Source organism: Cervus canadensis, chromosome 1 (assembly GCF_019320065.1).
Source record: "Cervus canadensis isolate Bull #8, Minnesota chromosome 1, ASM1932006v1, whole genome shotgun sequence".
NCBI classification, from domain to species: Eukaryota; Metazoa; Chordata; class Mammalia; order Artiodactyla; family Cervidae; genus Cervus; species Cervus canadensis.
Window position 1 is genome coordinate 89,838,651 of NC_057386.1, and position 17,660 is coordinate 89,856,310.

The following is a 17,660-nucleotide window of genomic DNA, read 5'->3' on the forward strand; positions in this document are numbered from 1 at the left end:
CTTCTTGACCTGCATACAGATTTCTCAGGAGGCAGGTCAGGTGGTCTGGTATTCACATCTCTTTAAGAATTTTCCACAGTTTGTTGTGATCCACACAAAGGCTTTAGCATAGTCAATGAAGCAGAAGTAGATGTTCTTCTGAAATTCTCTTACTTTTTCTATGACCAATAGATGTTGGTAATTTGATCTCTTGTTCCTCTGCCTTTTTGAAATTTAGCGTGACTATTGGGATTTCTCAGTTCATGTACTGTTGAACCCTAGCTTGGAGAATTTTGAACATTAATTTGCTAGCATGTGAAATGAGTGCAATTGTGCAGCAGTTTGAACATTCTTTGGGATTGCCCTTCTTTGGGATTGGAAGAAAACTGACCTTTTCCAGTCCTGTGGCCACTGCTGTTTTCTCCACATTTGCTGGCATATTGAGTGTAGCACTTTCACAGCATCATCTTTTAGGATTTGAAATAGCTCAACTGCAATTCCATAACCTCCATTAGCTTTTCAAAGTGATGCTTCCTAAGACCCATTTAATTTCACATTCCAGGATGTCTGGCTCTAGGTGAGTGATAACACCATCGTGATTATCTGAGTCATGATCTTTTTTGTACAGTTCTTCTGTGTTTTCCTGCCACCTTTTCTTAATATCTTCTGCTTCTGTTAGGTCCATACCATTTCTGCCATTTATTGAGCCCATCTTTGCATGAAATGTTCCCTTGGTATCTCTAATTTTCTTGAAGAGATCTCTAGTCATTCTTATTCTATTGTTTTCCTCTATTTCTTTGCATTGATCAGTGAGGAAGACTTTCTTATCTCTCCTTCCTGTTCTTTGGAACTCTGCTTTCAGATGGGTATATCTTTCCTTTTCTCCTTTGCCTTTTGCTTCTCTTCTTTTCTCAGCTATTTGTAAGGCCTCCTCAGACAACCTTTTTGCCTTTTGCATTTTTTTTTCTTAGGGATGGTACTGATCACCACCCCCTGTACAATGCTATGAAACTCTATCCATATTTTTTCAGGCACTCTGTCTTTCAGATTGAATCCTTAGAATCTATTCATCACTTCCACCATGTAATCATAAGGTATTTGTATTAGGTCATACCTGAATGGTCTAGTGGTTTTCCCTACTTTCTTCAATTTAAGTCTGAATTTTGCAATAAGGAGTTCATGATCTGAACCACAGTCAGTTCCAGGTCTTGTTTTTGCTGACTGTTTAGAGCTTCTCCATCTTCAACTGCAAAGAATATAATCAATCTGATTTCAGTTTTGACCATCTGGTGATGTCCATGTGTAGAGTCATCTCTTTTATTGTTGGAAGAGGGTGTTTGCAATGTCCAGTGTGTTTTCTTGGCAAAACTCTATTAGCCTTTACCCTGCTTCATTTTGTACTCCAAGGCCAGACTTGCCTGTTACTCCAGGTATCTCTTGAATTCCTACTTTTGTATTCCAGTCTCCTATGATGAAAAGGACAAAAGGACATCTTTTTTTTTGGGGGGGGGGTTAGTTCTAGAAGGTCTTGTAGATCTTCATTGGGTCATTCAACTTCATCTTCTTCAGCATTACTGGTGGGGGCATAGACTTGGATTACTGTGATGTTGAGTGGTTTGCCTTGGAAACAAACAGAGACCATGCTGTCTTTTTGAGATTGCACCTGTCAGCTACAAATTGGTACCTGCCTGTCAACGACAAACTGGCAATTGCTAACAGTATTTGCCAGTCACTAAACAACAATAACAATGAGGGTATTTGCCATCTGCTTCTGCAGAGATTGAATCCTGTGCTGCTTCAGCTGTTGACTTTCAACACCCTGTGAGGTAGTTCAGGGTGGAGTGAGGCGTTCTCAGTTCAGACCTGAGTGAGGAACAGGTCTTTACATAGTTGGATATTTTTAGGAACAGATTTAATGATCCCAAGCCCTGCATCTGATTGTATCCAGAAAAGCACTAAATCCATTCATGGTGACATCAGATCTTCCTGACTATGAGAAAACCTCTTGTAAAGCAAGCACTTGATTGCACTGAACTCTCTCTTCACTAAAACCTTATATATTGACCATCCACCCTACCTCTTTGGAGCTGTTCTCTCAGAGCCCTCTGAGCTGCTGCCTCCCGGACCACAGTCTTCATTTTGCCTCAAATAAAACTTAACTCTCAACTCTCAAGCTGTGCATCTTTTTAAGTTGACACACCCCTACAGGGCCCCACTTAGTTTCACTAACTAAAAACTGTTTTGAAAATTGTGAAAGCATTGTTTTTTCTTATTCATCATTTATATTTCAAGTGTTCCTTCTTTTAAGTATTTATTGCATTTTGGACTCTTGTTGACTATAAGGGCTACTCCATTTCCTCAAAAGGTTCTTACTCACAGTAGTAGATGTAATGGTCATCTGAATTAAATTCTATATCTTTGAAAAGCACTAAAATCCCTTCATGGTGACTTCAGCTCCTTGTGACTAGCAGAAAAACCTTTTGTAAAATGAGTGCCTGATTGCCTGAACTCCCCCTTCACCAAAATCACATATGTTGACCTTCTCCCACTGGCTCTTTGGAGCAGTTTCTCAGAGCTGGCTGAGGTGCTGTCTTCCAAGCTGCCATTCTCCATTTTGTCCCAAATAAAACTTAACTCACAACTCTTACATTGTGCGTCATTTTTTAAGTTGACAAGGATTCTTAGAACAAGAATAGGGTGTGTGCAGGGCTTGCATTGCCATCCTCTCACCTTAGGTGGTTGCTATCCTAATTTTAATGAGCTTACCTCATCCCTTTAATCTTGCCTCAGGTGTTTCTTGACTACTCCTCCCTTGACTAGCAATGGTTTGAGTCTGCCCTTAGAAACTCTAGGAAGGTCTTGGAGGCTGGAGTCTTGCCTACAAGAAATGGGGGGCGGTGGGGGAGTGGCGAATGATCTCTGTGCCTGGGAGCCCTACAGGGCCCCACTTGGTTTCACTAACTAAAAACTATTTTGAAAATTGTCAAAGCATTATTTTTTCTTATACATCATTTATATTTCAATTGTTCCTTCTAATTTTAAGTATTTATACAAATGTCTTAACATATAAGTTTAACTAATGATACTATCAAATATGCACATATACATTTGGGAGCTTCCTTGATGGCTCAGCTGTAAGGAATCTGCCTGCAGTGAAGGAGACATGGATTTGATCCCTGGGTAATGAAGATCCCCTGGAGGAGGAAATGGCCTCCCACTCTAGTATTCTTGCCTGAAAAATCTCATGGACAATGGCTCAGACGGTGAAGAATCTGCCGGCAATGCAGGAGATCTGGATTCAATCCCTGGGTCGGGAAGATCCCATGGAGAAGGGCATGGCAACCCACTCCACTATTCTGTCTGGAGAGTTCCATGGACTGAGGAGCCTGGCGAGCTACAGTCTAAAGAGTGGCAAGAGTCAAATGTGACAACATACACACACACACCACACAGCAGTCCCAAACTAAACACTGTATAATATCACACATTGGTCCATTACTTACATTTCTATGTTGTAGTCTGAAATGCTTCTTTAAATATTACCTCATTCCTTATTAAGAGGATCTATGTGATGGAAATTGACTCCATTCACAATTTTATTTGGAGTTTAAATATTTTACACCGTGTGCCAGAGTTAAAGCTCACAAAACCTTTTCTATTTTCAAGTTTCAAACCCATGTGTTAGGTAGTTAGAATAGGAAAAAGGAGTCCAGAATGACAATGACTAAAAGACAAAGAAGGGGAAAGCCCATGAAAATAGAATAAAGGAAGGTCCGAGGACCAGAGTGAGAACCTCAGGTGAAACAAACAGCCCTCCTGGCTAGCTCAATTTACATAGGGCAGGCTCAGAGGGAGGAGAAAAAACATAAAAAAGAGGAGCCAAAATTGAGCCTCTGGCTTCTCTTCTCTTCTCTTCTTTTGGGTTGGCCCTCCCTCACACCTCAAGGATGTATTTTTTTTGCTTGCCAAATAAAACTGAGCTGTAACACTGGTCTGTCCATTGCTTCAAATTTTTGTTGCTGTGAGACAGAACCGAGGAAATTACACACTCCCCAGACATCCCTGGTGCTGTGACTCAGATTCAACCTGGCTGAAACAACCTCAGCTCAGCCCCCGTGAGGCTGAGGCCAAGTACAACAGAAGCCCAACTAGGCAAAAGCTCACGTGGTGGAAGCTGAACGCAAAGAAAACCCAGCACAGTGGAAGTGAACATCCTCGCGATGTGAGGGTGGGCTGACCCCAAAGGAGAGGCCTCAATCCATCTTGGCTTTCTCCTTTTATACATTTTTCTCCTTCCCCCCTGAGCCTGCCCTACATAAATTAGGCTAGCTTAGAGGGCTGTTTGTTCCATCTGAAGATCTCACTCCAGTCCTCAGATTTTCTTTTGTTCCATTTTCATGGGCTTTTTCCTTTCTTTAAGTCACTACCATTTTGGACTCCTTTTTCCTATTTCAACTACCTAATATATGGAGATTACATACCTAACCAAATAAACTATCTTGTGATTAAATACATGTATTTGTGTGATAGTTGCTCAGTTGTAACTCTTTATGACCCTATGGACTATAGCCCATCAGGCTCCGCTGTCCATGGGATTTTCCAGGCAAGAATATCAAAGTGGTTAGACATTTCCTTCTCCAGGGGATCTTCCTGACCCAGGGATCAAACCCAGGTCTCCTGCATTGTAGGCAGATTCTTTACTGTCTGAACCACCAGGGAAGCCCCAATTAAATACACAGAGAAGAGTTAAATTAATGAATTTAATAAATATGTTTTTCTGCTGAAGATACAAACCACACTCTTCATCCCCATTTTTATAAAGGCACAACATCCTATGAGTAATCAAAATCTCTTAAGTTAGACAATAATCTAAAAGGTATTTTGAAATACATGTATATGAACAGTGAATAGCCTCTTTTCCTCTTATGGCCTCTTTCCAAGTAAGTGGCTGGGAGATTATATGAAGTTATGTGCACAGTAGTTTAAAAGTTAAGGAAAGGAAAAAGAGGTCTATTATTCAGTTTTCTTATATCCTTGTCTTTAGGGAACCTGCAGACTCACATGCACATGCTCACTCACACATGCCCACAAATAGTCACCTTTAAAATGAAGGAACATTTCAATAAGAGCTCCACAATGGAAAGGCTGTACAGTGTCCTAAAGAATAGAGTATTAGAGACTGGACAGGCAGAAGGGAAAGAAGAGCATAAGTTAGAACTGGGAATGTAAAAAATGTCTGAAAACAAAGTATGCTGGTCAAATCATATCCTGTTTTCCACTGTTGGGAACTCTGAAATCCACTGCTCTCCTTGACTCACCCTTATCCCTTCTTTTTTCCTATCCTTGTCTCCCTCTCTTCCTCTGTCCCTTCCTTCTTCCCTCCTTATCTCTCCTTCTACTTGCCTGGCTTACATCTCTCTCATAGCATGTGTTGAAAAGCAAAGAAAACACTTGCTCACTTAAACCTCTGGAATGTGATTCGAAGCCTATCTTCTTAGCCGTTAATACATAACTGCCTCAGGATTTCTGTTTCTTCTCATCTATGACTTCACAGAGATAGAGTGTGGGTTTTTTTGCTTTCATGTTAGGCAGTTCTTTTAGTGTAAAAAGCATATGCTTGTGTGTGTCTGTGAAAGTCACTTTTAGAACTTTTATCTAGTTATTTTTACATCTACTTTTACTTATTAATAACTGAGCCTTCTAAAAGACTCTTTTTACAAATATAATTTAAAATCTCTTTACTATCTCAGTTTTTTGGAATAATACTCCTATGTAGTTTTCTGACTGTCCTCTTGATGGACTGTCCCAACAACGGCTGTTACACCAAGGGACCAATAGCTTACTAGTCATATTTTTGCCCAGTTCCAGGTCCTTTTCTCTTAAGTTGTCTTCAGTTCTGACTCTTTGCAACCCCGTGGACTGCAGCATGCCAAGCTTCCCTGTTCTTTACCATCTCCCAGAGTTTGCTCAAACTCATGTCCATTGAGTTGGTGATACCATCCAACCATCTCATCCTCTGTCATCCCCTTCTCCTCCTGCCTTCAGTCTTTCCCAGCATCAGGGTCTTTTCTCTAAGAGGTGAAGATAGAACAAACTTCTGACTTCCAGGAAGTTACATGTACTAGAGGTGATAGAAAATCATAAACATGAAATTAGACCATGTGTCAATTGGCGATAGCTCATTACTGTGAGCATCCCTTCCTGAGGACACAGCCAGGGGATTCCTGTCAGCTCCCCACCTGTTCCTCACCACAGCCCCCTTCCCAATTTTTCTCCCCTGTCTGTCCTTTGAGCCCACTCCCTGCATACATCAGTGACCTGATGAGCCTGCCTGCAACGCTCCCACACCTCTCATACAGAGAGAGGCTTTGTCCATGACCTGGGGCAGAGACGGAACCAGGAGACTCAGCTAGACCAGGAAGCCAAGAACCTTTGCTTGTTCTTAGCAGAGACTGTAGCCTCCAAGCCCCCCGGTGGCCTTCCATTGGAGTCAGTCTCCTGCCTCATGAGCTTGGCTTTTTCAGGGCCTTCACCATTCTCGGCCTCACTCTATTTTAGGTCAGGCCCGGGCCACCGCAAGGGAACTGTTCCCAGGGATCACCTGAGGCTCAGTCAGGCCTGTTTTTTACTGGTTCATATTTATGGTCCTAATTTTTTAAAGTGAAGCTGGGACGTCGCTGGCAGTCCAATGGTTAGGACTCTGCACTTCCACTGCACGGGGCACAGGTTTGATCCCTGGTTGGTGAGCTAAGATCCTACATGCTACATGGTGGGGCCAAAAATAACTTTCTTACATTAATAAAAATAAATAAATAAAGCTAACTTTGTATGATGTCTCAAATGTATTAAATAATATTATTTAGGGAAAAAATAGTGTGGGTTAAATAGTGCAATACAAGAAGAACAAAAGTGTTACTTAAAGGAGTATCTTCTAACCAGTCTCAAATTTGTGTTAAGTCCATAGCTTAGCAATTTCCACGGCATGTGTACAGATAATGTTAATTCAGATTTCATGTGGTGTGGTAACACTGGGGTCCAGAATTTTCATGGAAGATATTTATGTAAAACTCGTGTGTGTGTGTGTGTGTGTGTGTATTCAGTTCAGTTCAGTCACTCAGTCATGTCCAACTCTTTGCAACCCTATGGACTGCAGCACACCAGGCCTCCCTGTCCATCACCAACTCCCGGAGTTTATTCAAACTCATGTCCATTGAGTTGGTGATGCCATCCAACCATCTCATCCTCTGTCGTCCCCTTCTCCTCATGCCTTCATTCTTTCCCAGCATCAGGGTCTTTTCCAATGAGTCAGCTCTTCCCATCAGGTGGCCAAAGTATTGGAGTTTCAGCTTCAACATCAGTCCTTCCAATGAATACCCAGGACTGATCTCCTTCAGGATGGACTGGTTGGATCTCCTTGCAGTCCAAGGGACTTGCAAGAGTCTTCTCCAACACCATAGTTCAAAAGCATCAATTCTTCGGTGCTCAGCTTTCTTTGTAGTCCAACTCTCACACCCATACATGACTACTGGAAAAACCATAGCCTTGACTAGATGGACTTTGTGGACAAAGTAATGTCTCTGCTTTTTAATAAGTTGTCTAGATTGGTCATAACTTTTCTTCCAAGGAGTAAGTGTCTTTTTATTTCATGGCTGCAGTCACCATTTGCAGTGATTTTCGAGTCCCCCCAAAAAAGCCTGTCACTGTTTCCACTGTTTCTCCATCTATCTGCCATGTAATATATATATTACAGATAAGTTATATATGCATATGTATATCAAAAGCATACATATATAATACATTAATAGAGATTATGCAAATGTGGCACAGTCATAAAGAATTTGCCTGCCAGTATAGGAGATGCAATAGATGCAGGTTCTATCCCTGGGTCAGAAAGATCCCCTGGAATAGGAAGTGGCAACCCAGTCCAGTGTTCTTAACTGGAAAATGTCATGGAAAAGGAATCTGGTGGGCTACAGTCCATGGGATCACAGAGTTAGACATGACTGAGCAAGTGACTGAGCACGTATGCACACAGGCAAACATACACAGACACACACACACACACACAGAGACACACAGACACGTATACAAACACACATATACATATATATATATATATTTTTTTTTTTTTTTCCAGGCAAGAATACTGAAGTGGGGTGCCATTTTCTCCTCCAGGGGATCTTCCCCACCCAAGGATTAAACCTGTGTCCTGCATTGGCAGATGGGTTCTTTATCACTGCACCACCTGGGAAGCCCTATATTTATGTATACACACACACACACGTATATATTTGTTTCTTTCTTCTTCCAGAAATTGACTCTTTTTTTTTTTTTTAATTCTCCAAGATGGTGGCAGGCCCCAGCTTTATGTAGTTATCTCAGTCAAGCTTTCACTCCTGAGGCAATGTCTCATGGTCCAGAATGACTGTTACCATCTCAGGCCAGGCCACCATCTCTAGCACTTAGGTCACATCTCTGCCCCGGTACCATTACAACCACCAAGGTATGAGTTTAAAAGCATACTGCAGCCTATTTCAAGTTTATGGCTCTAATATTAACTTTCCTCTTCATTTTTGGCTTCTGGAGACTTCTGAGATTTTTTGTCAAAAATGCAAACTTCCTAGGTATGTGTGCACAGCCCTTTATATTAGCTCAATCTGTTATGCTGTTGACTGCTGTGATATTAAACTCCCTTGAATTTCGTCAGTCATTTAAGTCTTCTTCCCATGGGTTCTTAAAATTTTAATTCTTGTTTATGATTTTAGTGTTTCTTAGAGTCTAATATTGAAGAAAGTATTTCTTTGAAAATAGGCCACTAGCACTTCTATGCTTGGAGCAGAAACAGTAAAAATATAAGAATTACTGCTCCAATAATGCAGTGTGGTATGAAATTGCTGTTATATTAAGACAGTTTTTTTTTTCCCCATCTATTTTCTTTCACCACTCCTCTCTCTTCTTACACATTGAAATGCTAGAGCATTTAGCACTCTTAAAGAGGAAAGTAACACTCTTAAAGAGAAAAAGGGGACTCTCTCCATTTCTAGAGCTCAAAGAGGTGGTAGAACCCTTAAAGGGAAGACAGAGAGAACTGGAAAGAAAACATCATGAATTTGACCAAAGCTTCCCTGTTCCACCTCACAATCCAGGACAGAGGACAGGTGTCCAAAGCTGGAGCCAGTAGTGGATAGGAATAGTTGGAAGAGAAATTTTAATTGTGTGGACAAAGGTGAGTTGCAAGGAGGGACAGACTCTGTGCCTGATTGCTTAAATGAAGCCCTTAGGAAAGAGTGAAATGCCTACTTTCTGGGAACTGAGAGTAGAGGGGTCATGAATTGTTCTCAAATAGAGGGGTTTAAATGTTGTCTCTAGACAGATCCAGCCTTAGAGGACATCACAACAGAGACATATTGGAAAAACAGATCCACTTCTAGGTTTCCACAAGGCCAAGAAATAGAATGAGTAGAACTAGGCAAACCTAGAAGCCATACTACTAGAAACTGGTACATTTCTGCAGCATGGATCAAGGACTGAGTTCCAAAATCTTCTATGGCTATCTCAGCAGATGCCAAGGAAGGCAAAACTGATGGAAATGTCTCATTACTAATGCCTTATTACGTCATGTGCTTGTTTTCTGTCACTAAGTCATGTCTGATTCTTTGCGAACCCATAGACTGTGGCCCACCAGGCTCCTCCCATGGGGTTTCCTAGGCAAGAATACTAGAGTAGGTTACAATTTCCTATTCCAGGGGATCTTCCCAACCCCGGGATTCAGTCGGGGTCTCCTGCATTGGAAGGCGGATTCTTTACCATTGAGCCACCAGGGAAAGCCTTATTATTTCAGAAGCCGCCTTAATATTGTGGGCCTCTTATGAAAAAGACTTGATCACAAATTGATTGAAATTTGTTTCCAGTCCCACAAAGGAATAGAGGGCCGAAAAAGAAACTGAGTGAAGGAAACTACAAAGTTTAGTTACAGAAACTGAATTTTAACCTGCTCCAGAAGCAATGCTTTCCTTAATTCAAACTTCCCTTTCAAATTTGTTTATTTACTTGATTTGAAACATTTCACCCTAAAACATTCAGTGTTTTTCTTTTAGTAGCAAAAACATATAATACTTGGCATATATGTTTTCTAAGGCACTGATTTCAAAAAAATATCTCAGGCCAGATTCAAATGCAGTCTTTTGTTCATCTCACAGTGGGATATTGGAGACCTACTCAGACTTGCTCCCAAGAACCAATTACATGCATTTCTTCCAGTGTTCACTGGTGTTTACTCCATGCTTACTGATGTCATCCAAGTAACTCTAAATTGGCCATAATGGGAGTATTTAGATCATATGCTATGCTGAGTAGCTCAGTCATGTCAAACTCTTTGTGACCCTATGGACTGTAGCCCACCAGGCTCCTCTGTCCATGGGATTCTCCAGGCAAGAATACTGGAGTGGGTCGCTGTGCTCTCCTCCAGGGGATCTTCAAGACCCAAGGATCAGTCCGTGTCTCATGTCTCCTGCATTGGCTGGTGAGTTCTTTACTACTAGTACCATCTGGGAAGCCCATAGAAGGCAACAAATGGTATACAGCAGGGTTTCCTCCTCCCCTGAGAACTGCTGTTAAATGTTTAGCAATATATCACTGATCCTACATCTTTAGCACTGGAGAGCCATTTTTAAACTTCCCATCTTTCTGCTACAGGGGAATTTATTTTTAGTTTTTGAGCAGAGAATACCCAGTCACATATGACATGTTTTATGAATCCTGGGCGTTCCAGATTTCTAACTTAGTAAAAGCCATGTTTTATGTTTAGAAGTTTTGAATCATTGGATTTGTGGAACGATTTCTGTGGGGCTGGGATTCAGTTGCATGACCCCCCTCACATAGTGCCCACCCAGTGTTTTGCATCTGTTGGGCACACATACAGCCTAAGCAGCAGCCTCAGAAGCAACAGCTGCTGCTAACATGACCCAGAGGGTAGATTTCATATTGGTCCTCTCAGAGTAGTAGGAGGAAATATGTCAAAGAGATGCTCTGTGGGTAGATACATAATTATAATGCTGGGGTTTTTTTTATTCTTTTTTATAGTAGTGACCAATGTCAAACTTTTGAAGAAATTAATGATGAGGAAATTAAAGCAAGGAAATGAAATGGGCTGCCGTGGTATGAATAGTTTATCTAGCCTTTGAGAATTCAGAGATAAAGGATGAAAGACTTGTTCCAGAAGCAAAGGGTGGGGGTTTCTTTTATCAAGTTAAATGAGTATAAGTGAATTAAAAGGTCACTCAGAAATGACTTCTTTTATTATCCAGATTGCTTGTGTTTTATCTTTAGAAGGAAATAACGGTTTGTGAATGAATGTTCGGCTTTGTGCCTGTATGACAAGAGGGAAGACAGTGGTGTGGGGAGTGAGGCTCAAGACAGGAGAACATAAAGTTAAGAAGAAATAGCCTGAAGGTTTCCTGGAGGGGGAAAGGATGGAGGGGTAAAGTTTACAGAAAAGTGGCCAATTTCCAGACCCCACACAGACTTTCCTAAACAATAGGAAAAGCACCTCAGGATTTCCTAGTCCCAAAGATTTAGTCGACTTGATACAGTAGAATAATGACTGCTGGCTCAGATGTCAAGCCATGTCTGGTCTCTCTGTAGTTTGTAACAGTTATTACAGGAGCTCCTGATGCCAAAAAATTATAAGAACAAGAAATTTCCCTAAATCACCATCCATTTTGATTTGCAAAGGATCTATCTTGTAATATTTTTCTCTTGGCTTATTATCTTTATACAGTGCACAAAGCTATTTTATCCTCCAACATTTTTTATCAGTCCAGTCACACAAAAACCATAGTAAAACATATGTGAGCATTCAAAATAAAGGAAAACTTTTAACATTTTTATGTATTTGATAATTTATTAGCTGAGTAATTTTCATGATTGCAGAAACTGCATTTGCTATACTGAAGCAGACATCTACTAATTGAAATGTATTGGCTGGAATTTTTTTAGCTGAAATACATTAACTTTTTCTTTTTTTTTTTTAAAGAAAAATACAGAATGCAATGTTGTAGACACACTCACTTGAGCAAATTGAAGCAGTGCATGGAAAATTGAGATCTGAGCCACTTTCCTCTAAGAATGTATAAAATAATTCAAATAGAACTTTATTTAGTAGTGATCCATAACATTAGTAATTCAATTTAAGAACAAAGGATGAGGGGTTTAAGACAACAATATGATGAAAGGGAGAAAAAAAAAAAATCCCAGGTGGCCAAGACTCTTCCTTACACTCAGTTAAATGCAATAATTAATAGAGGTTATGGATTTTGTTCACTTCTTCAATAAATGTTTGTTGGAGCCTAGTATGTGTCAGATACTTTATCAGGCATTAGAGATACAAGAGGGGAAAATAGACTCCCCCCCCCAAAAAAAAAGAGGGAGATAATACTGGATCATTTCCCTCAGTGTCTGACCTACTATGATGAGTGAAGTGAAGTGAAGTCGCTCAGTCGTGTCTGACTCTTTGCGACCCCATGGACTGTAGCCTACGAGGCTCCTCTGTCCATGGGATTTTCCAGGCAAGAGTACTGGTGTGGGTTGCCATTTCCTTCTCCAGGGGATCTTCCCAATCCAGGGATTGAACCCTGGTCTCTCACATTGCAGGCAGACGCTTTACCCTCTGAGCCACCAGGGAAGCCCTAAGACTAGGACCTAAAAGAAAGTAGAGATCCCTGACTGCACTTGGCACAGTGCTGCATTAATGAACACATGAGGAACATGGAGAAACTGGCTGGGCGCTCTTCTCTGTTGTTGCCCATTTCCTGGTGAAGAATTGGCAACAACCAGTTAAGAAAGGTCTGTTTTCATCTTCTCCCTTGATGTGCAGAGCAAAACCTTTAAAAGCCCGAAGTGTGAAGTCAGGCATAGGTGTCCTTTCTTTCTTCCCCAAAACCTCTGCTATTAGCTGATGGCTTGATACTTGCCTGAAGAGGAATTTTATCAAAACTCTAATATGAGAAAGTTGAAGATTGTTTATACTCTCTTTAATAAAGTTCTATTTGAAGAATTTTGCTTCTGTTGCCTTCCTTAAAAAATAGCTTCAACTTCACACAATCTAAGTACAGCTAAAGATATTAATTCTTGTAATTTAATAACCATTTGTAATTTAGAACTGGAATATTGCCAGATCTAGAATTATCTTCAGATTGCCTTAGAATTCATCTAATATCTTATTTGAAAGTTTAGAAAAACTTTTTAATCAAATTTAAATGAGGCAAGATTGAAGTCATCAATTTTATGTTCTCTTCAGACTGGAGAGGCTGGCTTCATCCCTGCTCTTGGCATCATGAAATGCCAACTGAAATTTATGCGTTGACTATTTTAATGATCAAATCTGTTGCATTTGGAACTTTGTAATAAAATCTATTTTCAGAACTTTCGCCACCCCAGTCTCCTTTTTTGTCTCTCAATTGTGTTATTCTCAACCCTGGTACAAAGGAGCTGTTTCTGTGCTGAGAGAATTTCTCCTCCTAAATCCCGGCATGCCTAGTTAACTCCACATCCACCCTTCACATCAAGCTTTCCTTAAGCATCACCATCTTCTTCAGGTTAGATCTGACTTGTTTTGTCACGTATTTGGAGAGATCCATGTAACTTTCCTGTCTAGTATTTTGTTGTTGTCCAGCTGCTATGTCGTGTCCAACCCTGAGACCCCATGGACTGCAGCACACCAGGCTTCCCTGTCCTCCACTATCTCCTGGAGTTTGCTTAAATACATGTCCAGTCAGCAGGTGATGCCATCCAACCATCTCATCATCTGCTGTCCCTTTCTCCTTTTGCCTTTAAGCTTTCCCAGCATCACGGTCTTTTCCAGTGAGTTGTCTCTTCACATCAGGTGGCCAAAGTATTAGAGCTTCAGCTTCAGCATCAGTCCTGCCTATGAATATTCAGGGATGGTTTCCTTTAGGATTGACTGATCGATCTCCTTGCAGTCCAAGGGACTCTGAAGAGTTTGAAAGCATCAATTCTTTGGTGCTCAGCCTTCTTTATGGTCCAACTCTAGCATTTAACCATATATAATATTCAACATTTTAATATAGAAACTTGCAAAGAGAATAGTGTAATGGATTCCTATGCACTCACAACCACCAGCTTCAATAATAACAACCCATGTTTAATATTTTTTTCTTAACAATTAAATAAATTAATTTATAATATACATCTAATAATATTTATCAATTTAAAATTTGATTGCTTTTGACTAATGCATATAGTTTTATAACCACTTCCATAATTGTGATATCAGACATGTCATCACCTTAAAATGCTTCTCTAGCCCCTTTGATATCAACATTATACCATTTTTTCTCAATTGTTTCATGTTCTTAAGTTGTAAGAACCCCTTATACAATCTGAGTACAACTATTTAGTCAGATACATTTTGAAAACATTCTTTTCCCAGACGGGCTTGTCTTTCATTTTTTAAACAATACCTTTGGAGGGGTAAAATATTTTAATATATATCAAGTTCAATTTGTCAAAAAATAATTTTTTTTTAGGATTGGTGCTTTTTGTGTGCTTTCTAAGAGATATATCCAGAACCTAAGATCACAATAATTTTTCTACTATATTTTCTTCTTAAAAGTTTTCTAATTTTGGATTTAACCTTCTGGTCTATGATCAAGTGTGTATACGGTATGAAGTAAGAGCCAAGGTTTAATTGGTTTAATTTTGTATCCTCATTCAAATTTAATTTTTGTGTGATTAGATTTGATATTTAATTGTTTGATATTTCATTGAACAATTAAATTTGATATTTAATTTTTCCAACATCACTTGTTGAAAAGAACTTTTCATAATCAAATACCTTGACATCTTTGTAGAAAATCCACTTACTAAGTATGTGTGAGTCTACTTCTAGGTCCCCAGTTTTTTTTCCTTTGATGTACAAGTTTATGTTTTACTCAGTATCATGTTGGTTCAATTACTATAACATTATATTTAGTCTTGTAATTAAGTCATGTATATTCTTCAACTTCAGCCTTCATTTTCAAAGCAATTTTGGCTATCCCTGATTCTTTGCATTTTCATATGAATATTAAAATCAACTTGTTGATTTCTTGCATTGACAAATGGATTCTTTACAAATAAGCCACCAGGGAAGCCCTAACTTGTTGATTTCTAACAACAAAAATACACTGTGATTTTGATTAGGATTGTGTTAAATTTTTCTGATAAATTATAAAATTGACATTTTAACAGTATTAGATTTTCTAACTCATGAACATATATATCTCTATTTTTTTAGTAGCATCATTTTGTAACTGAAAAAGAACCAGATTTTATGAGGTGTTTGGTGAGAAGGAGCCACAGTAGAGGAGCAAAGTGGCATCTTTCCCATACCAGGTCTTCTGAATTCTTTTTGAGGTCTCTGTGAAGACAGAGATTTTTTTAAAAAAACTGATGTTGATGGTTTCATTTAAGAACAGCTGTGGAACTCTGGATATAAGGAGGGCTGTGTGGGACTTGATAACAATGAGTTGTAAAATATCAGCACAAATCAAGTGACTCGAGGTAAAATGTGGAAGCATTTTCTAGCAGCAGCATCCTTGACACAGTTTTCTTTACTGTATATAATAGGTCAATTACTGGAGCTTGGGTGTTTCCTTCCAAACTCTGAACAATCCTCTGGTGACTAAGACTTGACCTGAAGTTTCATGGGCTAAAGGTATACAATGCCACATGAGGCTTTTGCATAGGGCTCACTGAAGTCCTGAGGTATATAAGCTTTCACCTTCCTCGGGACATTCTATGTGGCCACTATCAGAAAAAGTTCTCATTCAAACTGAGACCAAGAGAACACCTATTGTGGCTTTTCCCCACAGATATTGTGATCTACGTATTTGGGTGATCAGGGGTGGTTTGCTGTCACCTCGGTTAGACAGATTGTATTTTCCAAAAATAGCAATGTGTATGTGAATTGGTGGGACCTATTCTCTCTCTTGAACCTGGGCAGGGACTTATAATTGCCCTGAACATTGGGGCACAGTGTCAGTGATGCTATGTGACTTTCCTTTTTTTTTCTTTAAAAGAATTATTTTATTGTGGTAAGAATACTTGACATGAGATCTACCCTCTTAACAAATTCTTAAGTGTAAAATGCAGTATTGGTGACTACAGTTACAAATGATGTACAACAGATCTCTAGAATTTCCTTATCTTCCTTAATTGAAACTTCATGTCCTTTGATTAGTAACCACCCATTTCCACTTTCTCTTAACTCCTGGAAACCACCACTGTACTTTTTTGATTGTATGGATTTGACTATTTTACATACCTTGAATAAGCAGAATTTATTCTTCTGCGGCTGGCTTATTTCACTTGGCATAATGACCTCGAGGTTTATCCATGTTATCCCATATTGTAGAATTTCCTTCTCTTTTACTGCTGTGCAGTATTCTGTTATATGTACACACCACATTTTCTTTAGCCAATCAGCCACTGATAAATATTTAGGTTGTTTCCACATCTTGGCTATTGTAAGTAGTGCTGCAATGAACATGGGAGTGCAAATATCTCTTCAAAATTCTTGTTTCAGTACTTTTGAATAAATAAAGAAGCTTTTGCCTGGTGCTTTAATTCTCTTTTTTCTCTCTTAAGATACTTACCTATGGAGCCTAGCTACCATATTATAAGGATCACCAGATGATATAGAGGGATGATGTGTATGTGTTTCTGTTAACAGCCCCAACTATAGTCTGAGCTGATATCCAGCACTGACCACAAGATATAAATGAAACAGTCTTTGGAAGATGACAGCCTCCAGCCTTCAAGTCTTGTATTTAAGACCCCAGAGCAGAGATACCCTATTCAAGTTGATGACCAGCAGAAACAATGAGAGGTAACAAATCATTTTTCTTATTTTAATCCATTAAATTATGGAATGATTTGTTATAAAGCAATAGATACTTGAAATACTTTCCCATGAGATTTTCCGGTACTGACTATACAAGGAGCTTGAACATCTCTTAATACTCATTTCCCTCCTCTCCACTTGATTCTCCACATCTATTTGTCTGATTTCATGCACAGATTTATCTAGTGGAGTTGGACACAACTAAGCAACTAAACACTACTCTTCTATTATTTGAAAGTGAAAGTCCCTCAGTCATGTCAGACTCATAGCCTGTCAGGCTCTTCTGTCCATGGAATTCTCCAGGCTGGGATACTGGAGTGGGTAGCCATTCCCTTCTCCAGGGGATCTTCCCAAGCCAGGGATCAAACCCAGGTCTCCCACATTACAGGTGGATTCTTTACTGTCTTAGCCACCAGGGAAGACCCCTTCTATTATTTCCTCCCAGCCAAAGGGCATAACATGGTAATATGACTTTCTATCTATTCCTTTATGGAAGCCCAATATGCTAAATAGTTAAAACAAAATAATTTGTTACTAAATAATATTAAAAATACCAACATATTAGTGTTTTCAAGGCTTTCTTTTCAATTCTCAAGATACTATTTTGATATTAAAAACATTTGAGTCTTTCTTATAGCTTTTCAGCTATATAAATCTTGTTTTTGATTCAATGTGGAAGACTAATGAGTGTGGAAAGAAGAGTGCAAAGATGAATATTTTAAGATATAATTCATTAAATATTTGTGTGACATATAATATGTACTAGGTTTATCAATGG

General features: G+C 39.4%; 1 long non-coding RNA gene across 2 annotated transcripts in view; it reads left to right on the forward strand.

Annotated features, from left to right (window-relative positions):
• The window catches only part of LOC122452997, a 139,692-nt gene that overhangs the window by 20,007 nt on the left and 102,025 nt on the right, over window positions 1-17,660 (forward strand). For both annotated transcript variants that reach the window (XR_006272900.1, XR_006272899.1), the window contains exon 2: window positions 16,712-16,867. This is a non-coding gene — a long non-coding RNA (uncharacterized LOC122452997). The remainder of the gene's footprint in view (window positions 1-16,711; window positions 16,868-17,660) is intronic.